Raw genomic sequence first — 20017 nt, 5'->3', positions numbered from 1 at the left:
GTGGTGGGTTAACTTGTTTATTTGAGATTGTTCTTCTTTTTTGAGGAAGGCCTGTATCGCTATAAACTTCCCTCTTAGCACTGCCTTTGCTGTGTCCCATAGGTTTTGAGTGGTTGTGCTTTCATTATCATTTGTCTCAAGGTATTTTTTAATTTCAGCTTTGATTTCCTCATTGATCCATTGTTTTTTCAATAACATATTGTTTAATCTCCATGCTTTTCTTTTTTTCTCCTTTGTTTCTCTGTTGTTGATTTCCAGTTTCATGGCATTGTGGTCAGTAAAGATGCTTGAGATAATTTCTATCTTCTTAAATTTGTTGAGGTTTCTTTTGTGTCCAAGGGCATGATCGATCCTGGAAAATGTTCCATGTGCACTTGAAAAGAATGTATATTCTATTTTTTGGGGGTGTAATGCTCTGAAAATATCCACCAAATCTAGTTTTTCTATTGTAGTATTTAATTTCTCTGTTGCCTTGTTTATTTTCTGTCTGGAAGATCTGTCTAGTGATGTTAATGCAGTGTTAAAATCTCCAACTATGATTGTATTTCCCATCAATAACCCCCTTTATCTCTATTAGTAATTCTTGTATGTACTTAGGTGCTCCTATATTGGGTGCATATATATTAACGAGTGTAATATCTTCATCTTGTATCACTCCTTTAATCATTATAAAATGTCCCTCTTTATCTTTCTTTATGGCCTTTGTTTTAAAGTCTATTTTGTCTGAAATCAGTACTGCAACACCTGCTTTTTTGGCTTTTCCATTTGCATGGAATATCCTTTTCCATCCTTTCACTCTCAATCTATATGTGTCCTTCTCCCTAAAGTGGGTCTCTTGTATGCAGCATATTGAAGGTTCTTGCTTTATTATCCAGTCTGCCACTCTATGTCTTTTGACTGGAGCATTTAGTCCATTAACATTTACAGTAATTAATGATAGATGTGTGTTTATTGCCATTTTGAACTTATCTTTGCAGTTGAATTGGTATATCCTTTGTTCCTTTCTTCTTCCTTTTGTGGTTTGGTAATTTTCCTTTGTATTATCATGGATTTTATTTAATTTTTGTGACTCCCTTGTAAATTTTTGACTTGTGGTTACCCTTTTTTGTAAATCTATTAACCTATTACTATAACTGTTTTTATTAAACTGATAATAACATGATCTCAAACCCATCCTACTGTTAAAAAAATTTTAAAAAGAAAGAAAAAGAAATTCTATATTTCCCTGCCTCCCTCTCCCACTCTCAGTGATTTGTATGCCTTCTTTTATAATTTCGTGTTTTCTTTATTTGTAATTCATGAGTTATCACCTTTCCAGTTGTGAGTTTCTCATTTCTGTAGCATCCTGCTGCTTTTCTATTTAGAATAGCCCTTTCAATATTTCTTTTAGCATGGGTTTAGTGTTGCTAAACTCCTGCAGCTTTTTTTTGTCTGTGAAACTCTTTATTTCTCCTTCTATCCTAAAGGATAGCCTTGCTGGATAAAGTATCCTAGGCTGCATCTTTTTTTCATTCAGGGCTTTGAATATATCTTGCCACTCCCTTCTGGCCTGTAGTGTTTGTGTAGAGAAATCAGCTGAGAGCCTTATGGGGGTTCCCTTGTAATTCACTCTTTGCTTTTCTCTTGCCGCCTTTAGAATCATTTCTTTATCCTTGACTCTGGCCATCTTGATTATGATATGTCTTGGTGTGGGTCTATTTGGATTCTTCCTGTTTGGGGCCCTCTGAGCTTCGTGTACTTGGATATCTGATTCCTTCTTTAAGTTTGGGAAGTTTTCAGTCATGATTTCTTCAAAAACCTTTTCAATCCCCTTTGATATTTCTTCCCCTTCTGGGACCCCTATTATGCGAAGATTGGGACGCTTTATATTATCCCATAGGTCCCTTATGCTATTATCATTATTTTTTATTTGCTTATCTTGTAGTTCTTCTGAATGGGTGCTTTCTATTGCCCTGTCTTCTAGATCACTAATTCGTTCCTCTGCATTAACTAGTCGGCTTTGCACAGCTATTAGATCATTCCTCATCTCTGTCAATGAGTTTACCCATTCTACTTGGCTCTTCTTTATAGCTTCAATTTCATTTTTGACATATTTTATCTCTCTAAGCACTATCTCTTTTAATTCCTTTAGCAATTTGATCACTCCTTTTTTAAAATCTTGATCTAGTAGGCTATCGATGTCTATTTCATTGATCTTTCTTTCAGGGGATTCCTCTTGTTCTTTTATTTGGGAAAGGTTTCTCTGCTTCTTCATCTTGCTCATACCTCTCTGGCACTGTGGTTTATGGAGTATCAGTTGTGTATTTTGGATCTTAAGGATTTTATCTATCTAATGCCTATTTAGGAATTGAACTTAGGAAAAAAAAGAAAAAAAGAAAAAATAGATTTTTAAAAGAAGGGAGAAAGAGGGTTTGAAAACAGTGTATAATGAATAATAGAAGAGCGAGTTGAAGCAGAGTGTTAATCGGGTTGAGACGTCTTTTTAAAACTTTTTTTAAAAAAAAAGGGGTGGGGAGATGAATAGATGTGTTTGAAACCTGTGTCTAATCAATAACAGGACATCAAAACCCAAGAGAAATAGAAATGAATTAAGAAGTAAAAATTAAGAGAGTAATTGAAAAATAGAACAGGTAAAAACAGATTTAAAAAAAAAAAAAAGGGGTTGTCGGTGTTCTCCTGGAGTCTGTGTGCTTTTAATGTGAAGTCCTTCTTTCTGTCTTCATCCTGTTTTGGAAGCTCAGCTTGTTTTCATAGGCCCTCCGCTGGCGCCCTCTTCTGTGCTGCTCCCAGCACCTGTCGGCAAGCAGATCGCGCCTCCTCCTAACACGGGGTCAGATGCAGCTCTCCTCTGCTGCGGGCGGGCGGGTCACTGCCCCTCCAGATGCCGCAGTCAGATGTTGCAGACTGGCCAGGCAGGAGGGTGGGTCGTGCCCCCTCCCAGCACCTCGGTCAGGGGCTGTGTTCCCGCCTGACAGGCGGGGGGCTGCTCTCCCTCCGCCTGCGCGCCGGTAGCTTCGCTGCTCTGTGCGGCTGCGCGCTCCGCCCTGGCCGGCGCTCCGCCCTGGCCGGCGCTCCGCCCTGGCCGGCGCTCCGCCCTGGCCGGCGCTCCGCCCTGGCCGGCGCTCCGCCCTGGCCGGCGCTCCGCCCTGGCCGGCGCTCCGCCCTGGCCGGCGCTCCGCCCTGGCCGGCGCTCCGCCCTGGCCGGCGCTCCGCCCTGGCCGGCGCTCCGCCCTGGCCGGCGCTCCGCGGGTGGGCTCGGGGAAGACCGAGGGGCAGCCTAGTCCCTGCTCGGAGCCAAGACCCAGCTCCTTGTTTGTCTTTGTGGAGCAAGTTCTCTGAGGGACCAGGATGGAAGGATCCTATCTTCCCCGGGCTGTAGGCCCGTCTCAGTCTGGCCCTTGAGGCTGCTGAGCCCTTCGGTGCGGATGCAGGTTTCGCCCCTGCCCCTGCCTGGGTGCTCAGCGCCGGAGAATATGGCGGCTGTGCCTGGGCCCCGCCTCTCTTCCCCTGAAAAGTTTCCGCGGGTTTTCAGAGATGGGGGTATGCACCCTTCCCCCGAGAGCACATCAACCTTGCTGTTTTATGGAGGGCCCAGGTTGTTCTGCCCTGTGCACCCACAGCCACGGCGCCCAGCCCCTACCAGTCCCCCGGGGCTGCCTCTGTGCAGCCGCCCCCGTCCTCCGCCCGGCTTGTGCAGCCTGGCCCTGCCCACCGCTGCCGGCCGGCGTCTCAGGCTGGGTGTCGGGGGGATACTCTGTGCCCGTTTAACTTAGTTCTGTCAGACAAGGGCTGCTCTGTACAGATCCGAGCCTCGGAGGCTCCCCCTCCGTCCCGCTGGCCTCTCAGTTGGAGAGGGGAGACCCAGCGAGCGAGCGCCAGTCCTCCTTTGCCGCTCCCTCCCCGCGGGACCCGTCCCGCGCTGCTTTGCCTTTTGTTCTTTCTTCTTTCCTTTTCTCCTACCAGATTTTTGGCGTCTTTATCTTTTGAAGAGGGCGATGTTCTGTCGGAGTTCCGCAGGTGCTCTGGTTGGCTGAGTGGGTCTGTAGATGTGGGTCTTGGTGTATTTGTGGGAGAGGGTGATTTACGAGCGTCCTTCTACTCCTCCATCTTGCCTCTTCTCTCCCTATTTTCATTTATTTTTGAATTTTCAGAGCCTAGCACAGTGCCTGACAGATAGCAGGTGCTCAGCAATGTATACTGAGTGGATTTGTAAGAATATTATTGAGTCTTTCCTAAAGACTTTTTGCTTTAGTGCCAGTACATTATAATTCTTTGGAGGTACCCTACCCCGTTTTGCAATTATTTGCATATAGTCTCCCTTACTTGACTGTGTAATCCTTGTAGCTGGATAGATATTTTATTGAATGTTGTGCCCTCCACATAGAGCTTTGAACTTAGCAGGTGCTCTGTAACTGGGTTGGTCTGTGTTACTTTGCTTTTGATAAAGGAGCCTTTCTGTATCAAGTATCCATTTTGTGATCTCAGCTGTTGATGCACTTGTGGGAAGTAAATAATATACTTTGAAACCAGTAGGATAATCCAGTGTACAGGGGAGTCCTGTTTATTGAGTAATTATTAGATTTACAGAATAGATTCTTTTGATTGGAGGAGAACAGAAAAGGCATCGTATCTAAGCATTTTCTTCTGACTTTTAGGTGGAGTCCAGCCTTTTAAAATACGTAATATTTAAAAATGATGGCATGAGAGAGTGTTTTTGCCTCAGTTCTCATATTATTCCCTCCAAATATATATATATATATATATATATATATATATATATATATATAATATTTGGTAAATTATGTATGTGTGTGTACATACATATATTTACCAAATATTTTTCCTTTATCTTTTATAGGTGCTGTTTTTCTTTTGCATCTTTAATATTGAATATTTGAATATTCATTTTTCTTTATTCAGTTTATGAAACCCCATGATTAGCAACATGACTTTGGTTGGATAGGTTGACCCCTTCTTCTAGACCTAATTATTTTTCCGAGAAGTCTGATTTTAAGCGGTGGGTCTGAAGCTCCTCTCTTAGTAATATCAAGTGTTTTTAAATTGCCTTGCTCAATAGATTCCATAAGGATGTGAAAAGACAATTTTAGACGTGGCTTTGACAGTATTTTTAAGCTTCCAGCTTTGCATCCTACACTGATTTATATATTATTCAGTATTTTTATACATTCATTTTCTCTCCAAAGTGCTGTTATATATACATAATTGTCTTAATCCTTTAAATAGTGCTGCACTGTCCTGTGGTTAGCAAGTGTTGATTTTCTGATTTTTGCTAAAAGGTTAACCAGGGAACAAAGAGTTTAAGTGGTTTGTACCAGTTATATGGTTAATTAGTGATAAAGCTGCAAGAAGAATATTCTAGCATGCCAGTCACATCTTTTTCCCCTTTTATACATCATAAAATCAGGTCTTTAGAAGCAGCAGACAAGTAAACATAAATTTGATGAATGCCTTTGTTGTCCATATAGGTGCATTCATCTTAAACCCTAGATTTAGTTATGAAAATTGGAGCATAAATTATAAATAGATTTATGAGGGTAATATTTTTATTATACAAAAAATTTCTAGAAATCATCTTTCTGTAATTTGTATTTTTTGTCATTTATTAATTGAACTTAACTTTATTGACCATCTCTTGTGTGCAAAAAGCTAAATGAGATTCAGATTCATATAACTTGAATTTTCTAAAATAAGATGTGCCTATTTAAACCCAGTATCCATAGGAACATAAATTTATCAAAAAAAAAAAGTGAGGGAAAAAAAGGAGAATTTGGAGTGAGATTAAACTTAGGCATTGATATTTAGATGAACCTCTCCACCTTCACAATCCCAATTAAAATGATTGCAACATTTTTAAATATGGAGAAAGCATATTAGTGTTGAAGGCCAGGGAGGAGGTCCATCTTCATGCTACAAACTGAAGAATTTCCACTAGATATGGTGCAGCTGAAATCACATTGACAAAATATCTCAAAACCAACTTGCAACTTCCCTTCCAGGGAAAGTGACAAGAATCGAGTTGGGGGGTTAGGACAACCTGTAGGGGCTTGCACTTGGCTTCCTTTCGCAGCTCTTGATGGATGAGGAGTGTCACTAGGTGGCCCAGGAATAGTCACACTGGGGGAAAAAGCAGGCCCCACACGAGGGCATTTGTCTGACGCGACAGGCAAGGCACACGAAGGGCTGGCTGTACATGCTCTGTTCCTGGAGTGGAGGTCAGGTCAGTTTATAAAATGTCTGTATGGCCAGATTTGAAGTTTTTCCTGCAGGGGACTCTCCATGGCTCCAGCTCCCTCCCTGCTTCTCTTAACTCGCTGTGTATGAATTTCTATCAACCAGCTTCCCACTGAGAGGGGAAATCAGAACATTTGAGTGGACAGTGACTGAAGGGGAAGAAGACCTGCCCACCCTATTTTTAGAAAACCACCAGCCTGGATAGACTGTTCTTTGTTCAAGAATGAACAAAGAAACCCAACATGAGGTTTCTGAAAAGGCTCTGCAGCATAAATGGAGGAGAATATAGTATTTAAGAGACAGAGGAAGAAAAATATTTATTTTAGAAGTATGTTTTCTAGAGGAAAATGAAGATTTGGGAGAACAGTTTGCTTGATGCTTTCTGTTGAGTGCAAGAGAGGATACAAAACAAAGTAAGCAGTTAAAGCAAACTGATGTAAAGGCTGGAAGGAGAAAAGAGAACAAGAGAAGACATTTCAAATATTGCTGAATGAGACTGCAGGGGAAAAGGTGACAGGAGCTCGCTGAAGGCAGAAACGTGAGGAAACTAAAAAAGAAATGCATTATATGTAGTAAAGAAAAACACTGAAACTGGAGATGAGTGATAGAAAAGGCAAACTTGAGAAATTCTCCCCAAATGCAGAGGACAAGATCAGATATAAAAGCAGTGAGCTAGGTAATGAAAGGCTGGGCAGAGGCTGGAGCTCTAATACATAGACAATTGTTCCTCAAAAATGAGAAGCTAGATTAAAAGCAATCGAATCAGTTAAGCATGCCATAAGAAAATAATAAAAACAACTTTCTCCGCTATGAAAAGACCTATCTGCAGACCAAATGCTTCCTGTGTACCAAAGAAAATAACAAAAAAAGAGACCAATAATTAGATAAGAGTCTGGCAATTTTTATGTTAATTTCAAGGAGAAAGTAAACCAGGCATCCTGACAGAAAAAGTAGTTTAACCCCCAAAGAAGGAGACGTTGACATCAGAAGTCTGCAGTGTTAAATGCCAGAAGACAATGAAGCAGTGTCTATAACTTTTAGGGGGAAATGTTTGTGACCCAGAAATTGTAGACTCAGCCAAGGTGTTATTTATTAGTGAAAGCACCGGAAAGATATTCTCAAATACATACTTTCTCACAAATATGCCATCCACATACCTTTCCTGAGAAAGTCGCTCGAACATGTACTCCATCCAATTATAAAGCAAATTAAACAGTTCAGTCATGAAATAAAAGGATTAGTGGTGAGCAATGGAAACAAACTTATAAATAATTACAAAATATAAATAAAGTTGAAAGCAGAATGTAAGCATTTAAAATATTTATTGGAAGATAAAAGAATAACAAACAATGATAACCTGCCAAATACAAGATAGGGATATAAAAATGAAAATACATTCTTTGTGTCTATTCAGGTGAGTTCCAGTAGATGTTGATTTTGAGAACTGAGCCTTGAACTGACAATGCTTTACAAATTAAAAATAACAATGAATATGGTTGACATCTTTCTCAATCAAGAGGAAGAAAAGCTCATTATATCATCTTTCTCTAGGACCCGTAAAAATTGCTTAACTCTGCTTCATATATATATAATACTTGGTGTTTTTAACTAGGTTTTTTTTTAAAAAAAGACTTTAAGTCTAAAAATAAAATAAAATAAAAAAAAGACTTTTAAGTCAAAATACTCCAGAACATGAACATTGGCTATAGATGGGTGGTGGGATTTTGTGGCATATAAATCTTCAGTGAGTATGGGCATGAAAACATATGCATTTTTAAGAAGGATATATAATTTGACATAGTCAGGAAAACATGACTTTTTAAAATATATGTAATTTGACATAGAATCGCAATTATGTTAAGGAAAGACTTTAACAGGACAGTGGGTTCTAGGTAGTAGAGATACTCTACACTCCTTTCTGTTCCTATTTTCATATTTTTGAAATGCATATGTATTAATTTTTACAATGAGAAAGTAAATTCATTAAAAGAAAAAATCCTATAGATACAGCAGAGTTATAATTAAGGCAGATTTATAGCACTGAATGCTTTGTTCTTTCCTTCCAAATTAAAAATAAACCAAGCATTTAACTTTAAGGCATTTAGAGAAGGCACCTAAGGGGGAAAAAAAACCGCACATCTGAGAGATGAAGGAAAAAATTAATACACTTAAAAGCAGGATTTTTATAAATCAGTAAACAGATAGATTTGAACAAGTATTCAAAGAGCTGAGTCTAATAAACAACAGAATTAACACACTTCTAGCTTGTTTGCTCGGGAAAGCAAACAAAATTACACAATATATTTAAATCAAATTCAGACGAAGTAAAATGTACTACTTATGCTACTTATGAAGTGAATATTATAGTAAATATTAATTAACAAAATTTTTTCAAGGTGTACAATGCTGGAATTGGCTAATAACTATGGAAGTATTAGAGAAAACTTCCAAAGAACTACTACAGTTGTTAAAGTATGGTCTCTAAGTAGTAGGACTGTGAACTTTTTTCCTCCACTTTGTGCTCTTTAGTAGTCTCAAAACTTCTACAATAAGCAGGTACTCATTTTGAAGTCAGATGTGAATAAAGACCAACTAAAAAAAGCAGAATCCCCCATCTCCCAAGACAAAGTGGGCAGTTTGTTCCTTTTGAGCTTTAAAGGTAGAAATAAGCTGCCTTTCTCAAGTTTAAGTGAGGCGAGATACTGACGTGCAGTGAAAGGACCGCCAAGGTTCAGGGAGCCCGTTAATGGGCCTGAGAGGTCCGGTGACTCTGGGCTGACCGATGGCCCGGGGACCACTAACGGCAAATTGAATTTTTAGATCACCGGCTGCCTTCACGGCTCTCTGATGCCTCCAGAACGGGAGAGTAGACGCACCAATTGCCATACAGACACACGGATTCTTGGATGCTAAGTAATTATTCTTTGAGATTCTGTGGAGTATCTATCACTATAGTAGAAAACTGTTGACAAAATGCTCAAACTTTACACATCTGGATCACAACTTTTGTTTTTGTTTTATGGGGTTTTTTGGTGTGTTTTTGTTTTTTGTTTGTTTGTTTTTTACTAGTAACATGAATAGATGAAATGTTCTTTACTTCATGAAATAAGTCAAGGAAGATGGTAATTTTTGCCTTAGGCCACTCTGGATATTACTACACTCAGAGGAGACTATATTTGCTCACTCCCATTCCTGAAGAAATAAAGCTAAATGATGGCAGGGCTCTCTCCTGCAGGTCAGAAGCTCTGCAGAGGATGGTCTGTGCATCTGCCATCAAAACTGTAGGGTGAGAGGAGCAGGTAAGAAGTGTTTCTCCATATGAAAAGGAGATCTTTACTTTTTTGGAAAGGAAACTTACTTTAATTATACTATGTGTAACTTACTTTAATTATAATATGTGTATCTCCTGTTTATCTTATTGATCGTGCACTTTAAAAGGCAACCGTTCGTTCACATCCGTTTTTAAAATGCCCACTTGGTGATGTCACTCTGCTCCGATCAGATTAATAACGTTTTGTTCTCCATGGATCTTAGGTTGTGAGAACAGTAAATGAAAGAGGATGTCAGAAGGTGACCAGTAGAGATAGGTACCACATGTGATGAGGGCATTGCAAAAGCAAGAGTGTGACTAAGGTCACGTTTCCCAAGCTCGTGTTTCCAGAGAACTTGAGTGCATTGAATTGTGCCTCAAGTTAATCAAACTAATCTAGAAGTAACTTTGAGAAACACCTTCTTGGGTATTTGTGGCACACATTAGCATATCACAGGACATAAGAGATTAAAAAAAAATCTGTGGAACTTTGTACAACTCATTACTTACCAAAAATGTGCCCAGGAACCCTCTTTTCTAAAATCCTTTCTTGAAAGTCCAGGTCTCCAGGGACACGCTATGAGCAAGGTCTATTTAAAATGTACATTAAATGGAAAAAAAACTTTCTTAACTCAGAACATTGGCTTAATTCTTAAAGATTTTCTGTCTTGGAAAATATAATCAAATCGCATCTTCCACATTGTATCAACTTCCCTTGTTCTACTAAGGAAAGTGAAGCAGTTCAGCTACAGCTTTCTCAGACTTTACTCTTCTCAAAAGACTGGATTCCCAGCAAAGGGGCAAACCTATGGTCTACTCAGTGTTATTTATAGGAAATAGGAACTGTCAAGTTCCTGGTGGGGCTTGATCTTTTTTCCCCCCTTTCTTTTATTACAGATCACATCTCAGGGCAGAGTATTGGTGGCCTTTAAACCTTCCTTTGCCTTATAAATTAAAGAAGAGTGCTAGAACTGTGATGGCTTATTATCTGTTCTCTTACTAATATCTGCCCCCTTGCCCCAATATTATCATTTACTGCCAGATGTCAGTGAAGTCAAGTATCCATGCATATGTTAATTCAAGAAATCTTTGCTGAGCGCCTGCTCTGTTCCAGGCACTCTTCTAACTTCGGGTGTATGTACAGTATAAACAAGTATGACAAGCTTATAAACTTACAATCTAAGAGGAAGAGATAACGAATGAACACATGTATCAGTTCACAACACAGTCTCTGACAGGCCTAAGCAATATGATTAAATCAATCTAACAGGCCAGGGATTTTTCTTCCTCCCAGGTGAGCGAGCCCTGCAGACTGGTGGTCAGGGAGGGCTGCTCTGTGGAGTCGGCTTTTGAGCTGAGACCCAAATGGTGAGGAAGCAGTTGATTTTTGTAGATCCACATAAATGGGCACAGAAGAAACTAGAGAAGTCTGGAAGATTCTAGGCTTCTTTTCATCAGTTTAGTTTTCGAGAGTAAAAGAGATTTCCCATTTTGAAAGTGGAATGTCTCCTCCAGCAGTGAGACTCCGGGATTTTAGTGTGTGCTTTGGCTGGCAAAGTCAAATTTCCTCACTTGAATGTCTTCCTTAAGATGTGGGTTCATTTTAATTTCTCAAGGAGGACGGCTGTTTGCCAAGTGGGCAGCTGAAGCTCTTCTGTTTCCATCCTTCTGGAGAATGGTATTTCTAAGTGTATACATTTGAGCCTTGTTAAGAATTAGAGCATTCTGAATGAAGAGTTGCTATTACGTGCTAGTTAGCGGAAGAGCTTTGGAATTATACGAGTCTTAGGAGTTGAGTTCAGTTCAGATTCAAAACTCGTCTCAGTGGTTCTAAAATTCAACAGATTTGGCTCCTATCACACTAAACTCCCCCAGACACCTCCCCCCTGCCCTGGCACATTATGACTATTAACTAATTCTTCTCGAAATTGGTTTCTTCTTAGATGAAAAGCTACTGTTGGTTTATCTTTAGAAATACAAATTTACAAGTTGAACAGTCACTGACTTTACAAACTTAACAACAAACTATATGAGTTATAGAATTCCTATAATAACAAAAACATTTGGGGAATAAACGGAACAAATCACCTAGCTCACTTTCAAAATTCAACATTCCTTGCTGTCTTTTTTCTTTAAAAGACAGATAGGAGGGTGACTTTATTTGCTAACTACTCAAAAATGCAGGCTGCAGAGAACGGGGTTTGGATTAGCAAACTTGAGCCCGATGGAACTCTTTCTTATTTTACCGGCTATGCTGGCTGGCACAATCGGGCTTGGAAGGCAAACCCCTGATGACATCAACCAGCAGTTCCCCTCAGCCCTCCTCCCATCCCAGTGCACCGCAGCCTACCAGTCACAAGAAGTCTTCTGAAGAGGTTTTGAGGAAAACATCTTGTCCTGGTTTTCTCTGTTCCACGGGGCTTGCCGAACATATCCTTGACAGGCAGAGTTCAAACCGAGTCTGTTGTCAGGCTGCTGGTCTCCCTTTCCTGGAAGACTCCTGACTGTGCCCTCTGTTTAAATATTATAGAGGTGAGTAGTGTTCTTGCGTAAGGTGGCCAAGATGTGGGAGACTGGCTGATCTTTGATTTTGGCAATCTCCCGAATGGTATGCAGGGCCAGGCCTGGGTGGGCAAACTGGCACAGGCTCTTGGGAACACCACGAGGGAGGAAGTAGGGAGCATCTGTCTCCACGATGATTCTCTCCAGCGGGATCTTCTTCAGAGCCTCCCGTACGTCCCAGGCAGAAGAGTAAGTCAGGACAGCCGTGAAGCCCACAGACATGTTGGGGAAGTACTCCAGAAGGGGCTCGATGACTGAGTAACTGCCAGTGAAGCAATGCCTGTGGATCTTGTAATCAGGGGGCACAATTTTTTTCATGATGCTCAGCAGATCTTTGTCAGCTTCTCGGCAGTGGATCACCATGGGCTTCTTTAGAGACATGGCCAGCTGCAGCTGTCTCTCAAATATCTTGTGCTGCTGAGGGACAGGTGTGGTGCACTTGTAAGAGTAATCCAAGCCAATTTCTCCAAAGGCTATAGCCTTGGGGTGCTGTAGGGCTTGCAAAATGCTTCTCTCTTGATTCTCATTGTAGTAACGTGCAAAATGAGGGTGACAGCCGAAGGCCCCCCAGATCAGATCCTCTTTCAGCAGCTCCTCCCATAGGCCATCCCTTAGTGTGCGAGGATCACAGAAATCAGAGATGCAGCCGTGAAATTCCTTAGGGAAGGAACGGCTATAAATTTTTCTGAACTTTTCAAAGGTTCCTTTGAAAGACAGCTTGGAGTAGAGCATGTCCAAGTGACAGTGGGTGTCGATGAAACCCTCCTGCCGGCTCTGCTCCCATTGGCTTTTTGGCCGGGAATAAGACTTAGAATCTCCCCAAGGACTTGACGGTAGCTCCTCTCGGAGTTGCTGTGTCCACTCCTTCACCTTTGCTTTTGAACTTCTGGAGAAGCAAAGTGAATGAGGATTTGGAGACTGATCTTCCCCTGCCGCCTTCAGGTCTCTGGACCAGTCTGGGGAGCGCACTGTAGACCTGAAGGAAAAATCCCTCCAGAGGCTCTGGCTGCTCGACACTGCGTGGAAGCTGCTGCCGCTGCTGCTGCCCAAGGACGGATATAAAGGAAGCGTGGAGCTGCTGGTCCAGGAGCTGCCAGGGTTCTGCCAAGGACCACCGTACAAATTAGGCCAGTACGTGGCCTGGTCAATTGTGAAGGATGAAGGCGCTGAAATACTGGAGAAGCTGGGTGGGAGTGGCTTCTCCTGAGGTAATGTGAATGAGAAAACGTCACCCACATCAGGCCAGCCACTTCCTGAAGAAGCGCGCTCAGTTACCACACTCCTTTCTGTGTGCTTTTGGTTTTCTGAAGGATAGTCATGTCTATCTGGAAATTGCAGGGCTGGAGAGACTTTTTCAAAAAGGGATACCCTTCGGCCACCGAGTAGCGTCTCGTGGGGTTTGTCCCCGGGATATGTCTTTGCTCTGCTGTCAGAGAAATCGCTGATTCTGATCTTCTCCGCTGTGACCTCTGGGGCTGACGTTTCCTTTATTTGAGGAGAAGCAGAGAAGGGAAGAGCCCAGGCCGGTCCATCAGGGCTGGGATGCTGCCCTGTGCTCCATGTTGTACTAGTGGCCTCCTCTTCTGGCCTCGATATTTCCAGGATGCCCTCAATCGCCTTCACTAAGCTCATTGAAGAGTCTTCATCTTGCTGTCCATTGCTCTTTCTCCAGCCCTTGCTTGCTTCCTCAGTCATATTATTTTGACCCTCGGCTGTGGCTACAAATTCAGAGTCTGTGGAGTCACAGGAACTTTGTTGGAAATGAACCTTAAATCTGTAGGCGTTCTCGTGAGAAGCCATTTCTTCTAGAAAGAGGTTGGCGGAGCACGAAGGGGATGGCGCTGAGGGGATTCCACAGACGACAGGAACCCCGAGTGCTCAGAATCAGGCAGTCTTGGGAGGCTGCTCCACCCACACCCGAGCCTGAAATGGGAGGAGGAGGAGCGGGAGGAGGACGAGGAGCAGGACGAGGGCGAGGAGCAGGAGGAGGGCGAGGACGAATTTTCCTGTCAGGATGAGCCCTAGGAAACCTCGGCTTGAAAGTCAGAAGGTCCTCTTTCTGGGCTTTCAGGCACCTGGGGACGCCAGTCCCTCCCGATGCAGAGCTGTAAGATGGCCGACTGAGGGGAGGAGGGGCGCGTCACCGGACTCCCCAGACGCTTCCGCGTTTGCTAGGGGCCCGTACCGAAGTGCCGCTCCTGTGGTAAGCGGCCTTGCGCCGCCCACACGGCTGAGGGACCCTCCTCCTTTCTTTCACTCACCCATCGCCGTTCTCAGTGTTTCAGAGATGTCAAAAGTCCGTCCACTGGGTTTGTGACCCCAAAGCGACTCGGAAAAGTCACAGAGATCCAAGGCGTACTAACGCTCGGTATGGCGTCCGAGCCCTCAGTGAGCTTCTGCGACTACCGAGCACTTTCTTTGAGGGCACAGGTCTACTTCCGGGCCATCAAGCTGCTTCCGGGACTAGAAATGTCGATTCGGTTTGGACTATACGGCCCTCGTGAGATGTCACGACAGGCTTTGAAAAGGCTGCCAGGTGCTTTAGGGACCCCACACAGGGTCCCCTGAGGTGGACCGCTGGTCTAGAGGTCCAGGCTGCCGAGGGTGTGCAGGAGGGCAGGGCCGAACCCAGCCATGGAAGGGGAGGGGGCAGATGCCGCTCACCACGCCCACCAGCCCAGGCCACCGGAAGCATCCGCCCCCCGCCCCCCACCCCCCAACCTGGAAGCACCCACCACAGGCCGTGGCCCCCCCTTCTGCCTTTACCTCAGGTCGGTGTCTGCTTACCCACAGCTGCCCCCCGCCCCTCGCGATCCTACATCCCGACCAGCCCGCCACTGGAACCGCCACCATGGCTTTCTTTTTGTTCCTTTATTCTCCTTAGTCTTTTTGGAAAACATAGTTATGGTTTTTAAAACATAGTTTAAGTATACATGCTTTTGAAAACATAGTTATAACTGTAGTATATTACCATTTTCAGTCCTGTGTTTTTTTTTTCTCTCTTCGCATTTCTGTGTATCCTAAGCATTTTTCTTATTGCCGCGTAGTTTTTCAAAAATACCATACTACTGTCTTCGTCATATTCCACGGAATACATGGATGTGCCGTAATTCACCAAGCCCTTCCCTTGTTAGATCTTTTAATTACACTCACGCTAGTTTTTTTCCGTAATAAAAAAAAAATGCTGCAAAGAACATCTTTGCACATATGTTTCTCCATATTTTGGTTTGTTTCTTTGGGCTACATGCCCAGAAATGGAGTTCCTGAGAAGTATAGGAATTTTAGAATGGCTTCTCATAGCACCACATTACCTCAGAAGAACTGTAATAATTCAAACTCCCGTTGGTAATGAATAATCCTACCAGGCTTATTTCTTAGGAGAAACAAACAAAACTGGTGCCTTACTGTTATTTTAATTTTCAGTTATCTGATTATTTTTTACAGCAGACATTTTCCTTTTTCTATCGACCTTCTCATGCATTTTAAGTTCTGTTTTCATTTCTTCTAAAGGATCTTTTCAAAATTAATTAAAACTTTTTTATAAAATAAATTAAAACTTTTGTCATCTTTTCTAACATTTTTTATTTGCATGTTTCTTGTTTTAATTTATATTTCAGTGTATTGAAGTTGTAACTTGTTTTTGTAGTTAAATTTTAATATTTTTCTTCCATAATTGTCTCTTTTTCTCCTAAGCCTAGAATGGTCATCCTCCCTTTCAAAGCTCTGACACATATATAATTTTTGCGGCGGAAGGTAAAATGAATTGATTTGTTTTATTTAAGTGTAAGTTGGAGTTCACCTTTGTGGCTTTCCATCTTTTTTAATATCCTGTGGGGGGAGTTATATAAAGTGGTGATTTTCTTACCTTGAAAGTTTGAAAGAATCCATTAGTAAATCATCTTGGTTGGAGCATTTGTTGGGGCAATTCTTTGGTAATTTTTTTTCACTTTTACTTGGTTATTTATTCATTGTGTTTTGATAATTTACAGTTCTTACAGAAAATTGCTTGTTTGTGGTTTTAGATTTTATTTTCATAAAAGCTTGAATAATTTATTATAATAAGAAAATTTATAACATAATTTGCTACATCTCTATGCTATGCACTATCTCATTTCTGGTTTTATTTACTTATATTCTTTCTTGATTATCTTTGCTAGTGTAGGGGAGCAAAACTTGCCACCTCAAAACTTTTCTCTTTGGCATGCAGATTATTTTGAGCCGAAAGCAATCACAGCCCAAAAGAGTGAGGAATAACCTTTGACCTTCCCCCTAATTGCCTAAAAGAATTTAAATAGATTTAAAAAAAAGATAAAAAGAAAAAAGAATTTAGATAGAGGACCTGTTCTAGGAAGGGAGCCATCACCATAGATAACTATAGCATAATATGAACTAGGTGTGGTAGACAGGGAGGAACTTAGCAAAGTGTTTTTTAAATTCCTTTCTGTGTCCCATTGTTTCTGCCTGGTCCAGCCAAACATTTGTTTACCAAACATTTGCTCTTTTTCATCTTCCTGTGTATTGCCTTCCTCCCCTTTGAAGTCCCAAACCCCTATCCCCTTCTCCTCTCAGACAGCATATAAGCTTCAATTGCCTGACTTTTCCTTAGGCCTCATATTCTTACGGAGCCTCTATATGTACATAATGAAATTTGTTTTTTCTCGTGTTAACCTGCCTGATGTCAGTTTTAATTCTTTAGGCCAGCCAGAAGAATCTAGAAAGGTAGAGGAAAAACGTTTTTCCTCCCCGACACTAGAATCTTATCTATTTTATTTATTAAAAAAAAAAACTATTGGATTTATTTATTGCAGTTTTTTCTCCTTTCAAATTTATCTACTTGTGCTTTTATTCTTTTTTGCTTTTGACTTGTTTTCCTTATGACAAATTTTTGCACTTTCAAAAATTTTTGTTCAACCCCTTGCTCACTGTGACTGCATTGCAGAATTACTCGTGAAGCTTTAAAAAAAACCATACTAATGCCTCTCTTAACTGCCTCCAAGATTCTGATTTAATGTATTTAGGCTTGGGTATGGTCTTTTTTGTTTTTGTTGTTTTGGGGAAGTTCCTAATGAGAAGCCAAGTCTGAGAGTCACTGAGTTAGTACATTTACCTGAGTTAGCTCTCTTTAAATTATCTTGTGTAATAATTGAGATCTAGTGATCTACCCAAGATTACAGATTTGCCCCTATCTTTAAATTTTATTAGATTCTACATTTATCTTTTGTATTTTAAAATTTATTTTCATCACAATGATTATTAGGGGGGACAATATTTGTTTATAGTTACATGATACATTTTTAGTTGTATTACTTTGTGATCAGTGACTGATTTCTGTATTTTAAATTTATTAGAATTTTTTAATAAATTAGTCTAGGCAGGGAAGGAAAAGTAATTTTCCCTTTTCCCATCTCAGTTCTTAGCTGAGATGTCCCCTGTGATGAAAGACAGCTTAGCAGGAGAAAAGCAAACAGAAGTTTACTAGCATGTATACCTCCTGTATACATGGGAGATACCCAGGAAGACTGAGTAACTCTTCAAAATAGCCCAAGCCACCACCTTAAACACTAGCTCCAGCTAAAGGCAAAAGATGCTGGGGGTGGGGAGAGCCAGTTATGGGAGGTTATCAGGCAAAGCATGGGAAAGGAGGGTATAGTTGTTATGCAGATTTAATTCCATGCTTTCTCCATTGATAAGTTTCTAGAGATTTAGTCATCCTCCTCTTCCTGGTGTAGAGAGACACAAGTGGAGATTTTCCTTGTAAGAATAAATGTCTCTTAGAAAAGGGTAACTTCTACTCAGATTTCAGAGCTTCTTTCTCTGCTATTTCTTAAAAATAATTAGCTCAAGATAATTCTTATGCCAGAGAGGCATATTTTGCGGTGTTATATTCTGCTTTATATTATTTATATATTTTTTATTATTTATATTTTATATTAAATATTATTTGTTGTATTATTTATTTTATATTATTGATGTTCATTATTTTACTATATAATATCTAGTATAAAATAATTTTATTATTACTTATATAGTATAAGTAACTTATTTACATTCTGTTTAAATGATAAATTTCTTTAACTATACCATTGTCATGTATAAAGGAACCATCCTCTTTATGCAATACAAAATTCATTATGGTTTATTTCCTTAATTCTAAGATTCTATAATTATAAGAGAAACCATTAATTTAATAACAGCTTTTTCAGGAAGAATAAACAACACTGCATTAAATGTACACAAATTGTTATTGTCTACTAACCTATAAGAGCATGTATTTATCCTTACTATTATGTACCTTCTTCTTTAGTACCTCACAATTTAAGTCTGAGCCTTTTTCATCAAATAGAACCTCAACGTTTTAAACGTAGACTTACGATACTGACCTCTTTATAAAATGTTGAGCTTTATTGAACATCACTGGTGCTTCTTTCTTTCCTAACAGCTGCTTTAGAAATTCAGCCATGAGGTTTTGGCACTTAGATGTTTGGTTCCTGAGTAATAGTCTTTATGACTCATGCGTTGGTCATACCAACTTCACTATCTTTTAAAATTCTGTGATTTATTCTGAGAGATTAGGCTTTTGTTTTTGCCTTATGATTGCATCGCCTAGCCTGTGATGGACAGTCTTCTATACACAATTATTTCCGTGTCAGTGCTGCATCAGACAGTAATCATTTTGAAAACATTCTAAGTGAAAGTTGGGAATCCAAAATGATTTGTTAAAATCTAGCTATTTGGGATATGCACTGCAAAGCAAAGCACTCAATTGACATGAAAATAGAATTAACTCCTTCCCCACAAGGCTAAATTTGCACCTTCCATCAAGTCACAACTTCTTCCTTCAGATGCATTCCTGACTGTTTCGAGCTTCTTTTGGCTTTAATTATAAAAAGATTCTGATTTCAGAAATATTCACATTAAAAAATTTCCTTTCTAATGAGGGAATATCATATATCTATTATTTAATGCTAATTGATTTCACATTTCCGGTCCTCTTGGCTAGCATCAAAAATCCAAATGCCTCGGGGCTCAGGCAGGTTACCTCATATAATACAGTAGGGCTTGTAGAGGCCTGTGGGGAATAGAAGATCACACAACCTGCCAAATGACATTTACATCCCGCTCGCAAGAAAATTACAGCTTGTTACATCCTCTAGGACCTTATTTATCTAGTCTCTGCTTGACATCATAAATTATGATGAAACCTTGTATCATAGTTATGTTTCTATAAATTTTCATTTTTAGCAATTTTGTTTTTAGATCTTTCTCTCTGGATTCTCTGGTACATCAAGTTCCATTGCAATTACTTCTTTCATCTTTGTGAGATCACTTTTAGTCTATTTGGTATCTCTTCCTTTGCATTCTACTTTGCCCCGTTTCACAGTTTCCCCTCCCTCTTCCTTTTCTGTCTTTCTGTCTCTACCACTCTGACTTGCTCTCTGCCTTTCATGCTGAAGTTCGTCAGCCCTGTATTCTCGGGGGACCAGAACGTGAACTATCAGTCTGTCCCTCTTCTAGAAATATTGAAGCCTAGACTAAAATAATGTCTTTCTTTCTCCTTGTTCCCATTTAGCATCTTTATTTTCTTTGAATGCATCATTTCTTTTTGATAAATATTTAATGATTACATACATGACAGTGTTGTCCACTGATCCGTGGCAGTTTGGTCATGCATCAATTTATATCAGTGGCATTCAGTGCATAGAGGTAGGTGAGAGATATGAATATTCTCACCACACTTTCCTACCCAATTAAAAAGAAAAAAAGTTTCAGATAGACTACTATTGTAGGAACAGAAAACTATTCCCTTCTTCCCTTCTAGAGTCTTTGGCTGGTCTAATAATTAAATTGACATAAGACAGATTAACAGGAGAAAAGCAAATTTTATGCATATGG

The 20017-nt window shown here is 40.5% G+C and overlaps 1 protein-coding gene and 1 pseudogene across 1 annotated transcript in view; one reads left to right on the top strand and one right to left on the bottom strand.

Annotated features, from left to right (window-relative positions):
- EFHC2 (EF-hand domain containing 2) overlaps positions 1-20017 on the top strand; it is a 178178-nt gene that overhangs the window by 47164 nt on the left and 110997 nt on the right. The gene's annotated exons all lie outside the window — the stretch shown is intronic.
- Positions 7558-14197, bottom strand: LOC140692000 (putative deoxyribonuclease TATDN2 pseudogene; annotated as a pseudogene).

This window comes from Vicugna pacos, chromosome X (assembly GCF_048564905.1).
Source record: "Vicugna pacos chromosome X, VicPac4, whole genome shotgun sequence".
Taxonomy (NCBI): domain Eukaryota; kingdom Metazoa; phylum Chordata; class Mammalia; order Artiodactyla; family Camelidae; genus Vicugna; species Vicugna pacos.
The sequence above is the reverse complement of the archived record's forward strand: the minus strand, read 5'-3'. Positions and strand labels throughout refer to the sequence as shown.